Here is a 15,430-nt window from a genome sequence, read left to right as displayed (position 1 = left end):
ATGATTCTATCACCTCTCTGCTACCGCAAGAAATCACCCTCAAATAGAACAATTTAATAACATGATTTTGTACGACTGAAAATACTGAAGAAACTATTGTGCAAACAGATATGTTCTCAGAAGGATGGTGTAGTGTATGTGCGTGTGATGTGTATCAAGTGATGTCTCAGACACATAACTGACAAGGAATGTAGCAAGATCATAAAGATACATCAGGACTTTTAGCACCATAACATTATGGGGAGAAAAAAAAAAGGCAATGTTTATAATGATGTGGGTAATGCTATGTACTGTAGAAAAATGAACAATCACTTAACCTTGAGTTTATCTATGACTGCCATCTGTTTTCCATCTTTCTCAGAATATTCTTCAAGATTTGCACTACATGGGAATCAGGGGGTAAAAGCCTTTTCAGTTTTCTCTCTTAACAGCTTCTTATTTGAGTTGATGTTTTTTTAAATAGTTTTACAAATATAATTTTTTCCTACAAATCATTTTCACAACCAATTAAAATGTTTTCAGGAATTCCACTGGCTAAAACAGGTGGCACTCAAACATTATGCAATTAGAACTACATAGATTAAATATTGCTCTCTCATTTTTGTGGAGGAGTTTTAGTGATATCATCTGAATAATAGCTTTCTAATCAATCTCTTTATGTCTGCCACTCTAGCTAGCACTTCCGTGTGCATTTTAAATGCTTGCCCTCTCTATAGAGTAAATAAAAGACAAAAATACCTTTCATCAAAAGGAATTGTTTACCCATTAGCACCGTCTACTCCTGATTGAATAGGGAAAAAAATGTAATATTGTGGTTTTGTTTAATCTATTGAAGTTACTGAGAATTTTTGTAATGGAGTTCAGTAGGACCAAAACATGGTTATAAAAATACAGACCACAATAAAAAACAGCTTAGCAGAGTTCTAAGATTTTCCAAATATTCCCATATGAAGAAGAGCTATGTCAGTTTTGTAAGGTGCCTTCACTGTAGTATCTAAGAATTTTGCACTTTCTCTGAGGGATTTGAGCAATATGCATTTCTTTGACTATTAAATATATCAAATGTACAAAATTAGATGTTCTGTGAGCTCAGTGCAATTGTTGACATAACCATGCAATATTAGGATAGGAAATGTTGAAATATTGTAGGCATTTTACTTACAACATTGTTGCTAAAGTGCACAATAATTAATATGAGTGTTTAAATTTGGATGGCAAATTATGCAAAAACATTGTTTACTCTTCAGTTTCACTGATTGTGTAGTTCATGCTACTACAAATATTACAAAAATTATGTGGTAGGCTGGAGAGAGAACTTTCTTTAATAGGCAAAGTATATGTCCATTTGAACAGTGTAAATCAAAATATAAGAGCTAAATTCTCTAACTGGCTGCAAATCCAATAGTGTTTCACCTGTCTAAATTTTCCATTATACATTCTGTTACTAACTAACTTTTTCCTTCTGCAAGAATGCAAGAGCAACTGGGGTTATCTACAGAGATCTTGGTGTAAATGAACAAACAACAATTATGCTGAAATGAGTACCAAGGTTGTTAAGTTAAAAGAAAACTTTGTGCGCTAACAAACACACACACATATACTAAGGCTTATGAGGTGGGACCATTTTTCATAACCCCAGATTTAAAACATACCCTTAATGCAAGTCTTGAGGCTACAACAACTTCCTGGATGCTGGGAGTAGAGTCCATTTACACAGGGAAGGTAAATTTTGCACTTTTATGTCTTGGGAGATCAACCTAATAAGTGGTATAAAGATGTCTGCTATTAGCTATATTTTGTGAAGTGAAAAAACAGAAGTGATATATCCACTACTTCAGAAGCGGGTCAGAATTCTGAATGTTAATCCAAAGAAACATGACTAAATTCAATGTAAGATGCTCAGAGTTCCAGAAAAGGGGTGGTATTTTCTGGAAGCCATGTCTCAGCCCTTGTCATCACTTTTGCCTTGCTTGTTGACTTTCCTGAGAGCTGCCTTTCACACAAGAGTAATCACATTTTCCTCTAGTCCATTATGTTCCATCGGAAAAACTAAACCTTTATCTACCTATCTGTGTCAGAAAAGCAGGGCTTGGAGATGATGCTGAGCCCTGTTCAGTGCTGATCCATCCCATCCATTCATATGTTCCCTAGTACAGTTTTATTCCACAGTACCATGCTGCCCAATGCTTGGGTAGAGTTCAGGGAGCAGTATAAAGTAGAGACATCTTCCAGAAAACAGCTAAGAATAGAACCACTTTGTTTTGGGGTGGAGAGAAAGAGTTGCCAGCATATAAATGCAAATGTGTACATACGCATATTTTAGCCTACTAGTGCATAGAGTGTTATATCCACTAGCTGATTTTGATGAAATGTATATTCAAATTTTCCTTGTACAAAATAAGAAAGTTGTAAACAAATTTACTTCAGTTGTGAAATGATAACATGGAAATATGATAACATTTCCCAGTCAATTAAATAATTAAAATTAAAGTATCAAACCATGAATTCTAGAGAAATTCTATCAAGAATTTCAGTATCAAATAGCTTTTACTGGTGGAAATGAAGGGTATATTGTTTCCTTTTCTCAGTAATTTTAGTCACATATGATTCAAAAATTATTTGATTTAAGAAAATGTGGGCATTTTTACTCACTTCAAAAAAAAGTATTTTAAACAGCAGGATGTAATTTCAGACTATTTGCAGTCAAGAGGCCTCTGCTGAGCAAAATACTCATTCAATTTAGGAATGCATATTATAATAATTTTCCTATCTCCCTCACAGCAGGGTTCTTGCCATCGTTCTGCAAACTCATAGGTTGCAGTACTGAATTACTAGCTAACTTCAGTTCCAGGTAACACACGCTTCAAGCATATTCTCATTAGCTCAACTTAGTTATAATGCAAAGCTGCTTAATTTCACCAAGTGAAATGAGATACACTTAAATTGCCTCATCTAATATAATACTCCTTCTTAATACATGCAAATTGGTTTATGATGGCGAAGCTTGTAGAGCATGAAAATCGTCAGGGAAAGTAAATTTTCTGACTCTGACTGTCAAAAAGAAGTTCTGTTTTGTATCATTTCTTTTTTAAAGAGGTTAAGAATAAGAGAGGAGAGAAAGGAATAAGAAAAAATGAGTCTGTAAAAATGTAAATTTAGTACATTAACCTTCTTAATACATCAGTTCTACTAAACAAGAAAATTATCAAGTAAAGCTGTTCTGTCAGTAAGTCTTCTGTATCATAAAATTAAATGATAAATAAATAATGCCCCAAATACATTGCAGTATGGAACAGTATTCCTTAATCTGTTTGTTTTGTATTGTGCAGCATGTGGTCAAGAAGGCCAACAACATCCTGGCTTCTATCAGGAATGGTGTGGTGATCAGGACTAGGAAAATAATCCTTCCCCTATACTTGCCACTGGTAAGGCCTCACCTCAAGTACTGTGCTCAGTTTTGGGCACCTCAGTACAGAAAGAACATTGAGGTGCTGGAGCAGGTCCAAAGAAGGGCAACAAGGCTTGTAAAGAGCTTGGAGAATATGTCCTATGAAAAACGACTTAAGGAACTGGGGCTGTTCAGCATGGGGAAGAGAGTGAGGAGACGTTATTGCTCTCTTCCAGTATCTGAGAGGTGATCACAGCGAGAGCGAGTTTGGTCTTTTCTTGCTGGTGACAGGTGACAGGATGAGGGGAAATGGCTTCAAGTTGTATCGGGTTAAGTTTACGTTGGGTATCAGCATAAATTTCTTTACAGAAAGTTGTTAAGCACTGGAATAGGCTCCCCAGGGAGGTGGTTGAGTCACCATCCTGAATGTGTTTAAAGACTGTTTGGATGTGGTGCTCAGGGACGTGATTTAGCAAAGGGCTTTTTTGAGTTAGGGTAGTATGGTTAGGTTGTGGTTGAACTTGACAATCTTTAAGGTCTTTTCCAACCTGAGCAATTCTATGATTCTATGATTCTACTGCTAGTATTATTAATTCAGACTCCTGTATTTGTATTAATATGTAAGGAAACTTTAATTTCAGAGTTTAATAAAGAAGAGTTTAATTTATCTTTCTTCTTCTTTTAAATGGCAAGTGAATATGTCCTGGTCTTATATACCTTGCAGACACAAAAACTCATTCCACTAATACCCAAAAATATCAGTGGTAAAACTGTTTTTGGGTTTTGGTAAAACCCCCCAAAAAACAGTGGTAAAAATATTCTGCACCTGTCCTGACCACAGGATCATTAATTCTTTTTCTACATCCCTTTCCAATGCTTTCTGAAGAGTATTTAGACAGGATTTAAGCTGCTGCAAGCCCTACAGATGACACCCAAGTGTATATCTCATTTTCCACAGATGAAACCAGAGTTATCACAAAGATGTTGCACTGCCTGGGGGAAAGTGGCTCCTGAAGAAGAGCATGTGGCTCAGACTCAATTTGAGTGCGATCCAGGCAACACTGATTGAAAGACAGAAATGATCCAGAAAGCCATTTTAGCAAGGTTCCTAGTTATATGCCTTTGAGCATTTGTTCATTGTGTTCTCATCATTTCGGATCTCTTGATATCCATAATTATTTTTCCATATTCCAGAAATGGACAGCCTCCAGAAGAAACAGTATAAAACCCTCTAAGCAAAGACGGCTCCTGGGAGAGTCATAATGTATCTCTATATGCAGTGAGCTTTAAGGGTCTGCAAACACTATGGAGTCTTTTTAACAACATTTTTTTCTTTCTGCAGTTCTATATATCTGCTAACATTAAGCCTTTTATATTTTGTAGGAAGATGGTGAAAGGTAATTTAATTACTAGGAGGTCATATGAACATCCCTAACCTCTGAAGTGTCCAAATCACAGCAGTAATTGTATATCAAAAGGAGTAACTGGCCAGTAGAGGTGTAAACATGCATGAAATCTGCTAGTAAAGTATCTCCCACACAAGGCTACAGCTGAATACTAGTAATATGATGATTTTGACCTCAAATTTCCCTGATTCCAGGATGCATCAAGTATCTGGACATGTTCCCAAACATCAGTGAAAAGTTATGAACATCTTTACAGAGGAGAAATAACTGAAAAGCTGTTAATATTCACTGACAACTTGCACCTTTTCCCAGGCAGAACAACAAGTCATTAGCTTTTTACTTTTCATGCTTGATTTTGGGTAAAGACATACCAGAAAAGTTCTGACTCAAATTGAATATGTCTTTGGGAAAAACTCTGGTCATCCTGTTTGTTCCCTATATGTTTTGCATATATGAACAGCAGCTAGTACTTGGGCCTTACAACGAAATATTTTCCTAGAACATTTTCCTTCTGGTAATCTTTTCTTGCAGTCTCTTCACTGGCTTGACAGCTGTACAGCTTATCACAGCTTCACTCACTTTATAAAAACAATTTTACATATTCTCCATTAAAAGCTATGTAGAAAGATCGGTGCACAGTTGTGAGGCATTTGTAGGAACATGTAGTTATTGGCAGAAATAAAATAAAAGGTGTAAAACTGCACACACCAATTCAATTCATATTTGTATAACCATACAAGTAACAAGCCATACTTGTTACTACCACGAAAAAAGCATTTGTTTTTTCTAAATTGCATTTATATTACTAGATGTGTACTTAACAAATAGAGCTTGTTAGAGGAGGCATGGAAATAATGCAGAATTTCTTCCATTTCAGTATGAGAACCATAAGGGATAATCATAAATTCTGACTGCAGTCAGATCAGCTAGAGGGGAACAGGGACAGCTTCTGAAATCTGGCAATTTCTTTTCATCAACCTTTTGTGTAACCCAGGTCCTCTGTTTAATAAAGGGCCAGTGCACCAACTTGTGCACCAACAGTGCACCAATCTACCTGTCTCCTCTCAGCCTCAGGGAATCTCAGAAGAGTGCAGGTAAGCCTCTGGCAAAAAAACAAACAAACAAAAAAACCAGCCAGGAGTCTTCAAAAGACAGTGGCTGAGGTGTGAATGTTTTGCTCTCTACATATATGAGAGCTGCCTTGATCTTCTAGGAGATTTAAGAAAACATTAGTTTTCGGCCCCTCAGAATGAGAAAGTCATCAAAGCCCTGGAGTGCATTCAGAGAAGGGCAACAAAGCTGGTAAGGGATCTGGATCTGGAGCACAAGTCTTATGAGGAGCACTGGAGGGAACTGGGATTGTTTAGTCTGGAGAAGAGAAGGTTCAGGGGAGACCTTATCACTCTCTACAACTCCTTTAAAGGAGGCTGTGGCAAGGTGGGTGTTGGCCTCTACTCCCACGTAACTAGCAATAAGATGAGAGGGAATAGTTTTAAGTTGCACAAGGTGACGTTTGGGTTGAATATAAACAAAAAATTATTCCCTGATAGAGTCATCAGGCACAGGAATGGGCTGCCCAGGGAGGTGGTGGAGTCACTGTCCCTTGAGCTGTTCTAGAAATGTTTAGCTGTTGTACTAAAGGACGTGGTTATGTGGGGATATATTGGTGGTAGGTGGATGGTTGGGCTGGATGATCTTGGAGGTCTTGGTGATTCTATGATTCCCTTACAGTACTGGTTTCTATGGGGAATTTTTATTTAATGATCTGCTTCATTGTTTTCCTTCATTTCTAAAAAAAGCCCTGGTCCCCTTTCAACTAACTCAGCTATAAAATCTGCATGTTATAGAATATCTAAAGCTACTGTGCCCTTTCTTGCTGTTCTGGGAGGAAGTGGCACTTTCTAACATTTATCAGTATGCTGATATCTTGCTTGAGATCAAGAAAACTGCAATCTTAATGAGCCTGAAAAACCTGCTGTGACAGCTGTTGTATAGTGCCTCAAATACTATTTTTAGTGTGTTAAATACTATTTCAAGTAAACAAAAACTATGCTCACATTGTTTACAAATATTTCATTGTAAGTTTATTTTAAGTTAGTAAACTGAAAATATATTCTTCTTACTGTTTTTGATTGTTCTATCTGACATGTACTCTGTGGCACAAATATAAGTATCTATTTTTTTCACCTCATAGATTAATATGCATGGAAATGAAAGAGCAATAAGGCTTTTTTTCTATACAGCAATTTCTTCTACAGCTGTATGTACTGTGTGATTCTATCACATGGTAATATACACATACTGCTATGTGAATATCTGTTTAGGCTTCTTCAAAAATGTCAGCTGTGCCCTCTTATAGTTTACTATAAAAAAATTGGTGTTTAATTTATTATTTTTTTAGCAGCTGGTATATGTAGTCTTCTAAAATTGTGTAAATACAATGAAAACGATATTATGAAGTCATTTTACTGTCCAATGTCTTGTAACACATTTATCCTAGAATGAAAATAATGCCCTTGAGAACTAAAGACAATGTCTTTAGATATGTTTATAGGTTATTGATATGATCCTAGAGGAACGGATATGTCTAAAGTAAGTTCAAGAATTTAGATACAGAAACCTATCACTGAAATTATGGAGAGAAAATGGGGGGATGAAGAAGGGGAAAAAAAAAGAACCCACATTACCTAATGTCCATTTATTAATAAAGAATTCACTTGCATCTTTGTTTGCAAGAAAAATTTTCACTTCAAATCCTGTGATGATGCATCATAGAATGCTGAACGTTAATGTGATTCTTGTTTTGTACCTACAGTTCATATGTCACAATCCAAGTACCTTCCAAAATTTTTGTTGGACATTAACCAAATCCTGAAGGTTTCTTAATAGTCTGGTGCTGCTCACTTGAGAACATAGCCAAGTTTTGCCTAGTTTGAGTTATCTAGGTGACTTTGGGTCAGTTCTTCATTCAGACATTCAAGCCAAATGTCCTGGATGAGTTACCCAGTAAACAGGCTTTTCTGAAGCGGGACAACTGATATCAAAAATACATGAGTAAATCTAGTTGAGACTTTCCAGGTTTGTCCATACAGTCTTGCATGTATAGATGTGACAGGACAGTGAAAAATTTTAAAAACAATTTCTGATTCCCTCTGCCCATATTGCTTTTTTCATTTTTGCATTGTTGTTGTTCTTTAATAACTCCTTTTTAATTTTAAGTTTGTCACTAGACAAGTAAATATAACAATAAAAAGCAACTGGTTCTGGATTCTACAAGCTACATGCCCCTCAATTTCAGAAGTGCCCAACACCCAGTCTATTTTCCAACACAGCAGAGTTTGTGAAGCAAGAGAATTACAAATAGAGAATGTATTCATTAAAACATTCCACTGCTTAATTTTTCACCAACTGACTTCCATGTATTTGTATTCTTATGTTATGATGGATGGCAATAGTGTTCATTGTTACATGGAAAAAAAATATGAAAATAAATTGACCACAAACTTTCTCTACCTCTGCTCACTGTTCCATAGCATAGACATTTATTTAGTATTTTGGATGCCTGAATAACTTAAATCTTTCAATGTTTTTTTTTTTTTTAAAAAAAAAAAAAAAAGTAAAGCTTTTCTACTTTTGCACTTTTTTGTATAATTCAAAATTTACATCTTCTCAATTTGATGTTTCTCAGTCTGAAAAAATGACATAGATTTGAATTCTGTTAAAAAAAAAAAAAAAAACAAACAGGGAGAGAGAGAGACTTTTATGTTGCTGGAAAGATGAGTTTGCACCACCTAAATGGTTGCAGCATCACATGTATCAGAGATTTTATGTCATTTTCAGAAGATATTGTATCTTCATGTGATTCTCTAATTCACAGTAAGTCTTGGAGCCTGGCAGCTCAGTCAGGTATAAAATAGAAACTCATTTTTCTAAGCATTCTAAATATGCTGGAATGTGCTTCTCCAGAAAGTATTTGGCATAAAATATTTTTATTTTAAATCAATATTCTTTCCAAGATAGTTGAGTTACTTAAAACAGTGAACTAACAATGAGTAATGTGGAATTTCTGTACGTAAAAAAATGGAGTGGAGAATTGAAGACCGGCATTTGTATTTTTTTGTCCCTGTTTCTAAATCTCATGAATCCTTTATTCAGAATATGACCATAACTCCAGTAGAAGCTAAAAATAAAATAAGTAAACATTTTCTTTTTCCTTTCTCTCTCTCTCTATTTTTTTTTTCTCTCCTGACAAACTGCGTAAATCTCACAGGCCCAAACTTGTGCAATTTGTGCAATCTGTTACTTGGCCTCATTGGAGGGACTAAGGAGTTGTTCTGCCTAGAAGCATAATCTTGTAGCAGAAGCCTCTAAATTGAGAACTTGCTCATTTTAAGCTGATTCTGTAATCAGCAGCCCAGATCTGAATCACATTCTGGAAACATCATCTCTTGATTGAGTACAGTGGGAGTTTAGGGTGACTCCATGTCCCAGCTTAGGCATTTAACTGAGAAGGGTGTCATGACGGATGACAGAGAATGAATCCAGACCCTCAAGTTGCCACAATTCTGGTCTGGTTTCCAACATGAAATCCTATTGTAACTGAAGCTGATGGGAGTTGTGGCACTGACCCTAGGTTGCTAGAAGCTCTGCTCAGACCTTGATTCAAAATTTGCCGGCATGTTTAACCTTGGAAAGAGAGGACAGATGGAAATATTGACACAGCCTTGAATGCTCTAATTCAAATGTGTCTGCAGTAAAATGTATCAGTCTTGTAGCTTTGACACAGGAATGGCACGATGCATAAGTCAATGAATACAAGAGGTCTTTTCCTTTGAAACTCCAGGCAGCAGCAATCTCTCAGCAAAGCTGAAGAAAATATAAATGTCTCTTTGTCACTGTCATGAATGCTTGTTTACCAACTCTTCAAGTGCACAGAGTGCAAATAAAAATTGTCAGGTAAGATTATAAATGAAAGTCCATGCATATATGCTGCAGTGTTCTTATTTGCGCAGTGTTGTGATTGGCTTTGCCAAACACACTGAAGAAATGGCACAATTGCATTTTAGTAAGTTACTTGGCTGCATGAATGCTGTTATTTAATTTTAGGTGTTGCCTATGTATCCAGCTTTATTTGTTAACCTAGCAGAACATTATTTATTAATGAGTTCTTCATGCTTTATTAAGCCTAATGTCAAAACACCTCTGTGGGACTCTAGGCATGTTCTTGCTTTGTATTAAAGCATTCTAAAGAAAAAGAAAATTATACAGCAAAGCTGCAGATAAAACCCAGAAGATACCAGTTCAATTAGTCTTGATCCTGGCAGATAATTTTTCTGAATATTTGTGTGCTAGCTTAAATTAAAGCATTCTTCAGTCTCAAATGTACATATGTAATTAAGGCGCCTCAGAAACATAACAAGTCTACAATGATCTCCAAGACTGAATGAAGTGCTGAGATGGCAAAAGTGGGAATGTTCACCATGGTAATATTTTCTGTGTTTTTTTCTATGGACTGATGTTTCATCTCAGAGGAGGCTTCTTCATGGGAACATCAAAATGAGTGAAAGTAGCAATAAGGTGAATTATTTGTGATTTTCTGTAATTTGGCAGAACTATTATTGTTCATAAAACTAGTATTAAGTTCAACAAACCTTTCCAGCTTGCAACTAACTGAATATTTTGTTTTGTAGCACTGATATAAAATTAAAATCCAGTGGTTCTGCATATCTTAATCCACAACAATGTTCTAGGACATACACCACCATTCCTCATATGAGAATTAGTATTTATCACCAGTTAAGGAACGCCAGGTTTTACTACGGAAACATAAATAGAATGGAATAAACATGTTTTTATGTTATTGGAGATTGCCAGAAAAACAACATGTTTATCACATTTTTATTTGAAAAGGATACATATCTTTACACCTGTAAGAAGCTGTTAGACAAAGTTGTTAGTGTGCTCTCATCCTATCCTTGAACAGCAACATTTTAAACATGTACTTTCTGTAAAGACTTAGGTGATTCATCTTAACAATTTCCAGCCAGCATCAATTGATTTATCACAAGGAGAAAATGATAACTCTATGAAAAAAAAAAAAAAAAAAAAAAAAAGAGGACAGTGCATTTTATGAATGCACAAAAGACGATATTTAACATCTCAAGAGACAGATACAATAATTAAGCTATTGCAATCTATAAGTTTTTTACAGCTGAGGTGTGATCTTGCTTTACAGAAGTTTGTTATGGGTTTTAGTGGAGGGCAGAAATAAAGCATAGAACCTTACTTTTGCTAGTAACTCGTCATACCAGGCTACATGTATATTTAGTAACAAAATCAACGAAAGATATAAGGCAAAAGGACTGTCTCAATTTTAGATTCCAGCAACAGAAATCTATAGAGAAAAATTCCTGGAGGGAACTGCACATAGATAATTTGGACACTGCATAATTGCTTCTGCTTATCAGGAATTTTTATTTCCTATTTTCTGTTTGTAGTTGCTACTAGATATGAATATTTTATGTAAGCTTGTTTTGAGCTTTTCCTTTTTCTTTCATCTTGTGACTTTCATCATCTTTCCCAACATCTGAGAAATCAATGTAAGGCAATGGGATGGTAGAGGAATGTTGTTACTATGCTGTTACCATATCACAACAAACATAAATAATTGGGAGGGCAGATCCTTAACCGTTGTCTGTGAGTGGAGATCCCCAGATGCTAGTGAATCTGGCTGTTAATGCTGAGGTCTCTTGTCATAAAGATTTGAGCAACATCAGCTGAAGATTTCCAAGTCCTCCTGCTGGAGGGTTTTGTCCTGTTTACAGCCAAATAGTCACTGGAACCTGGTTTGCCTCTTTCCAAGTGAGTGCCTAATCATCAGAGAAAGAGCCCTGCTTGTCAGGTGTGGTTTTTTTTTGTCTGGCATTAACTACAGAGCTATGAAATAAGCCTGGGATCATAGAGGAAATTACTGTTCTTTCTCTTCTAGTTGTCTTTTGCAATAAATAAGTAATGGTGCTACAAATGTTAGCTTGCAAATCTCAGTGGGACGGGAGATCCCTTTGGTAGCTCAAAAAATTCCAGAATTGCAGAGAGGCAGAATCAAAATTCAAGCCACTTACTCTCCATGGGTTCTTTCTATTTAGTTTAGTCGGAAGCACAGTTTTGTGTTTTTGTTTTGTTTTATTTTATTTATTGTATATTGCTTTGTGCTTTGTTTTCTTTTTATCTGTGAGAATACGTTAGATTTTCTTCTTCCCAGCTTTCATCTTGTGTTGCCTGTGTGTTCTCTGTAGAGCACAGATAGTCAAGGGATACTTAAGGGCACCATTACCATACTGGGCCCAGGCCCAGGTTCTAGATCTGTCTCAAGAGTGCTTGAACTGTTACAGAGTCCCAGGGAGACAGGTACCTCAACTTTCTGAAAGTCACAGGTTATTGCAGACTGGTCACCAGTCCCACTGCATTCAGAGATATTGAAGGTAGCATTGTTTTAATGGATACTGTTTGTGAGTTTTATACTGCTAGAATCATAGAGTGGTTTGGATTGGAAGGGACTCTTAAGATAATCTAGTTCCAACCCCCCTGCTATAGGCAGGACACTTACCTTTAGACCAGGTTGCTCACAGCCCCATCCTGCCTGGACTTTAATGCTTCCAGGGAGGGGGCATCCACACCCTCACTGGGCAGACTGTTCTCATTACCCTCACAGAATTTCTTCCTAATATCTAGTCTAAATCTACCCTCTTCCAGTTTAAAACCATTTCCCCTTGTCCTCTCTCTACATGCCTTTATAACTGTTGATTCTCTATGCTCACTCTTAAACTAGTAAGTTAGATCTCAAGGAACCCATTATATATTCAACAATTTATTTTAGTATAAAATAGATGTTGATAAAGTTGAATTTGGCTCAGAACCAGATAAATATAATTTGTCACTAAGATTTAACTGGAGTCCAGAAACTCAGTGATAACTGGTCTTAGACCAAAGGGAATCTCTTGAGAGCTTCTTAGTTCCCAGTAGACTACAAGAGAAGCAAGCAAGTCTGCCTTGTGCAGTATTCTCAGGAGGACACAATTAAAAATTATCCTGTTCAGGAACTACTTTTTATGCTTTTGTTTTTAATAAAGCCCTTTGAGACCAGCAGCAGTGTATAATGTTCATCCTGCTTTTAGTCTATTTACAGCCTTTCTGTTGCTCATTGACATGCTTTCTTTTTAAATGTTTGTTGTCTAATGAGCAAACTTCTATTTAAGTGGAAAGTTGTCTGCTTCTCTATGTATCTTCTGTATAAAGACAGCATAGAGAATTGTTATCTCATTTCTGTGATTTCCAGAAATACAAATTTGCCTGATTAATGTGCTTTTGTTATAGGCACATTCCTGGGAACATGATTTCTGCAAAAAAAGCAAGTTGCCTATTTACAACTAAGCATGGTTCAGACTGTGGTTGCAGCAAACCTAACTGGCCTTGGCCAATAGCTGATTTTGGTAGACTGTTGCTGATGTGAGAATTGGCACAATGCTGCATCTTTGTACCGTGCTTATGAGAGAATAAAAGTGATCCATTCCTTCCTGTGGTGGTCTTCAGGGTGAGCTTGCTGTGAAATGAACAGTTTGTTGTGTCTGAGAAAAGGATTCAGGGTTTCAGACCAACTCTGCGAGCTTCCAGAGCAGAGGCTGCAAAAAGCTCTGCATTTTGATCTGTGTGATTTTTCTGGAAATTTTTCTGGAAGATGATTTTTCTGGAAATCATAGAAAGAGCAAATATGCTCAAAGAAATTGATTTCTGTTCAGTGTCGTCATATGGCAGCTTCACTTAGTTTTTTCCCGTTATTGAATAGATGTGCAGCCACCATCCTATATCACACAGTAAAATGGGACCTATTACATGTGCAGTAATGGGAAGAGAAAAATTCAACTAAAGCTTTAATTGTTGGACTTCTGGGCTGTCTTTTGTTTGTTTTGTTGTTGTTTTTTTTTTTATGTTTGGGGGGGAAAGCATGTTTGGAAAGACCTTCTATACCCTCAATTACAGCTGCTACAGGCTATTTACGCTGTTGTAGCAATTCTGATAAACCCACAGAAGAGAATTGCCTTTTCTATTGATGACACATTTGCTAACATTTCTGCAGCAGTGCAGTAATGTCTTTGTTGTGTATTGCTGTATCTTAATAGTCAATTAAAATTCCCATTGAATTGACAAAATGGGCTCGGGAAATTCTGAAGACTATTTGCCTAAATGTACTCATGAGACTGTTCTGATAATCACTGCCACTGCACTACTCAAAATTACTCAAAAGTCTAACCTTATTACAGTAGAAAAGTAGTGAGGCAAGAGAAAATATATTTTAAAAATGGAATCTTGTTGTTGAATTGAATGTCATCATTCTACTGTGTTTGTATCCTTTTTTTTTCTTTCTTCTCCAGCACCACAACCATGTCTCTTCTTCCTCTTCTCCATTTTCCCAATTTCATTCTTTATTTTCTTTCACTTATTTTTTTAGTTTTCCTCATATTCTTTCATGTTATCTAATACTAACAAACGGTGCAGTGTCTTTGTGATGAGAATGGAAAGGTGATAAATAGGCCTGCAGCAAGATTTCAGGGGCTTCACACAGAGTTTTGGTAATTTTTTTCTTTTTATAATAAATGTGTTTACAGCCTGCAGGTTAAAATGAATGAAAGCAACAAAGAATACATGAGATAAACTCTGCACAAGTGAGTACACCACCAACAGAGAACAAGATTCCAAAATGCATAAGTCATTCCAACTCCTCCATAACTCACTTCTGCCACACCTACAACACTATCTTCAGTCTCATGATATTTTTTTTTTTTCTTAATGCCTCAGCTGATGAAATCATTTAGTGCATGAAGACCTTTGCATCCATTCAGCAAGTTTCTCAGTTGTTCCACTTGCAGTAGAGGATTTTTTTCCAGACGCCATCAGTAGATATTCTTTCAGTACTTTTATGATGACTTCCTCAGGACCTCCCCTGAACAAAAGGGTAACAAACTTATGTAGTGTGCTGCCAGATGTGTTGCAGGATCGTGCTCATAATATTAAGCAACTCTTGCAATTTCTCCACAGAGGAAGCAAAGTTCCAGTTTTTGCAGTCAAACTCTACAAGCAAGGCAAATGACAAAACTCTGGAAAAGCTATAAATGGGTGGTTCACAATCCAAGGCAGAGACAAATCCGTAGGGTTACTGTGTGGGAAAATGATAATAATTTAGGCTTTCAAAAAGACAAGGGCAGATTCAGCTGCAAACAAATTTTCTGTCGTTCTCATTCTCTTGCCTTCAGCCTTTTGCTTCTCCAGTGGAGTGTGTAAATAAAAGTGAATTGGCACTTTCAGATGTACTTCTTCAACACCTACATATGTGTTATTATTGTGGATTTTTCAAGTTCCAAGGAACAAAAGGTCTGTGATTGAATTATATGAAAGCATAAATAGAATGGATATCTGCTTGCAGGGCATTTCTCCTCCTATTATTCACTATAGATTGTGAAGAATCATTCTTAAACGACATGAATTTTGGGAGAGCACACAAACAAACTATTACAGGGAATAAATTCCAGGAGCTGATAGGCTTGGGGGGGGGAATGAAAAGGATGGTTTATAAATCACAGGA

General features: G+C 36.4%; 1 protein-coding gene across 7 annotated transcripts in view; it reads left to right on the top strand.

Moving 5' to 3' along the window:
• Positions 1-15,430, top strand: part of HS3ST5 (heparan sulfate-glucosamine 3-sulfotransferase 5) — a 207,323-nt gene that overhangs the window by 118,878 nt on the left and 73,015 nt on the right. The window lies entirely within an intron of this gene.

This window comes from Lagopus muta, chromosome 2, assembly GCF_023343835.1.
Source record: "Lagopus muta isolate bLagMut1 chromosome 2, bLagMut1 primary, whole genome shotgun sequence".
In the NCBI taxonomy this organism is placed as follows: domain Eukaryota; kingdom Metazoa; phylum Chordata; class Aves; order Galliformes; family Phasianidae; genus Lagopus; species Lagopus muta.
This window is presented reverse-complemented; position numbering and strand designations above follow the sequence as displayed.